The sequence below is a fragment of the Triticum urartu genome, chromosome 1A (genome assembly GCF_056163025.1).
Source record: "Triticum urartu cultivar PI428250 chromosome 1A, HENAU_Tu73, whole genome shotgun sequence".
In the NCBI taxonomy this organism is placed as follows: Eukaryota; Viridiplantae; Streptophyta; class Magnoliopsida; order Poales; family Poaceae; genus Triticum; species Triticum urartu.
In genome coordinates, this window is record NC_141873.1 from 11019815 (window position 1) to 11023090 (window position 3276).

The window sequence follows — 3276 nt, forward strand, 5'->3', positions numbered from 1 at the left end:
GGGCAGAAGGTATATATAGGACTTCCATATATCTATATTCTTAGTTAGCTCTTGTCATGAAAACAAAATAGTGTTAGCATGCGATAGGTGTGAGCAAGCCATTCTGGAAATATTTATCATGTCATTATTGTGAGTACACTGCAGAATCATGTGACCATTTGAGTTGCATGTTCAGTTTACGATCTCAAGGACAAAGTGAACAGAAACATTGTGTTTGGCTGGAGGAGAACTCACACTAAAAGAACTGCAAGAGGTGCATAAAGCTGGGAGTAGTTAAATGACAATTGCATTTTTTTTCTTTTTTTCGAAAAGGGGTTTTACCCCAGCCTCTGCATCAGAGAGATGCATTGCATTTGCGAACCAGTTATAGTCTTGAATGATCGGGAGTCTAAGTCATCAACTTTCAAGAAGTAGAGCTTAACATAAATTTTATGTCAGCTAGTTGTGGTCACGCATGAGCGTCACCACTTGATCGGCAAGGACGAAGAGAGTAGTCCTAGTCCATTGAATCATGAAAAACGTGTGAAATAGAAATTGGTCACATTTAATTAACTTTTAAGCTCCCATCAAATGGCATTTACGTGTAGAAGATCCACACCAGTTGTGAAGAGATAGTCATTTTCTTATCTTTATTTGTTGTCGCCTGCCTATTCTTGAAAGTAGCGAGCTGTCTTAGAACCATGATTGCATAAGGACGGAAAATACATTTAATTCCTGCGTTAACAAAATAAAGTACACATGAGTCCCACAAATCCACGTTCACTTACAAACTAGAAAAATTCATCTAGAAAAATTCCCTCAAAAGAATGCATCTAGAAAATATTGGACAAAATTTTATTCAAAGCGTATGCTTCCATCTACCAAAATAAATGTTTTTGTATGACAAAAGCTGTTTTTTCACCGTATAAAAACACATCTACAAAATATTGGACTAAATTTTATTTGAGGGTTATGCTTCCATCGATTAAATAAATGTTTCCGTAGCACAAAAGATAGGCCATCGTCGACCACATAAAACTGTGTCTCAAGGAAAATACGAGTATTGAACTAAATTTTGTAGAAAGGCACGCTTTCATAAGTCAAAAGAAAACTAGTAACAGAGCATCATTTTAGTAATGGACTTATTTTGTTGGAAACAAATCGTGATTGAGAAACATTATATCCAAAAAATGTGGGGCATCACAATAATCACCGAAGCACAACAACCCGAAGCACTTGGTAGGACACAAATCGAGTATAAATGAGAGTTAATTGCCTTGAGGCCCGTGCACCCACTAGTACTGTGACTAGCATCCGAATTCAATCTAAGCCCTCCAGCCAAATCTGATCGTACGGCCACTGCCTGGTCTGATGAAACACTACGGATCAGTAGTCTGATCCCTAGCGGTTTCCTAAGGATGTGTTTGGTTGCAGTCATCAACTGGAATGTCATGGGTCGGACCCGTTTCTAGGCCTCGTTCTGGTGTTTGGCATAGAGCTGGAACGGTAACCGACTAGTTTCCACGAACCGAATATTCCTCTCAGATGCGGAACGCGCTCGTACTTCCAAATCGAGCGGACCACATGAAACCAGTTGTTCTCCTCGCACTCCCGCAACTCTATCGCCTCTCCCTCTCTCGACACGAGTGGCGGCGGGTAGCAATAGGCGGCGTTGGAGGGAGGAGAGCAACGGCGGGCACCGAAAGACGGCGCTGGATGGAGGCGAGCGACGGCGGGCACCAAGAGACGGCGGCTAATGGAGGAGGGCAGCGGCGTAGATTTGTACCAGAGTGCACGAGCAGCTCCTGCATGGCCTCATGCATCACGAGACGGCCGCGCTGGATGGCCGCGAGCGACGGCGTTGATCTGTAGTATGCGCAGCTGTGCGGCCTCGTGCACCGCTCGGCGTGGTCTTCGCGCCCAGGTGTCTCCAGTCCTGTGCCGGCGCCCAGCGAGCCCAACCAGTGCGCCGACGATTGGGGCTAAGGCCTGTACTGTTGAGCTCCCCATCCAATTCAGTCTTTGTCTTGTCGAGATCAACCATTTGACTGAAACCAGCTGTATTTGGTGTTCTGAAATCTGATTCAGTGTATGCACCGCTCTTTTCTAATTCAGCTTAATCTTGCCCATATGTGTGTGCCAATGCATCCGATGGTTTTTGATTGACTGAAATCCAGTTCAAAGTTCAATATATTCTACATAATCACAAGCAGACAAGTGTAGGGATGAACAAATCCATTTCATCAGATATCTGAAACCAAACACTAAAACATAACCATTCCATTCCTTAGATTTGCATATACCGAACACAAGGATGGAACCGACCCATTCTACTAGAACGGAACCATGACATTTCATTCCACTTCGTTCCCTAACCAAACACACCCTAAGTTTTTGATCCCTTGCATAGGAACAAAATGAATGAGAACATTGTGTTTGGCTGAAGGAGAACTCACACTAAAATAACTGCGAGAAGTACATAAATTTGTGAGTAGTTGAACGACAATTGCATTTGCGAATCAATTATAGTCTTGAATGATACGGAATCGAGTCATAAACTTTCAAGAAGTAGAGCTTAACATAAATATTATGTCAGCTAGTTGTGGTCACGCATGAGCGTCACCACTTTATCGGCAAGGACGAAGAGAACAGTCCTAGTCCATTGAATCATGAAAAACGTGCGAAATAGAAATTGGTCGCATTTAATTAACTTTTAAGCTCCCATCGAATGTCATTCACGTGTAGAAGATCCAGACCAGTTGTGAAGAGAGAGTCATTTTCTTATCTTTATTCGTTGTTGCCTGCCTATTCTTGAAAGTAGCGAGCTGTATTAGAACCATGATTTCATAAGGACATAAAACACATTTAGTTCCTGCGTTAACAAAAAAAAGTACACATGAGTCCCGCAAAATCCACGTTCACTTACAAACTTAATATCATCTTGACAATGGTACACTGCTAGGGAATCATCAATATTAAAACGATCGTATGGCGAATAAAACACTACTGCCAGAATAAAACCACCTTACTTGGCTGGTGGAGTGAATGTAGTTCAAGTCCCCAGAGATGCGAATTTGGTTTCCTATTCATAGTACCGGGGCTTTCCCTTATGGTTTTCTTTATAAAAGAACACATCCAGTCCGAGGATGCACATGACCCAATTTAGTATGACATCTTTATGGTTCAAAACCAGAAACAAAAAACTAAAAAGCTCTCAACTCACTGAGAATTGAAAGAAGACATAGCAATTGCTAAACCATCAGCTCGTATTGGAAAAAAAAAATCTTCTTCTAACTT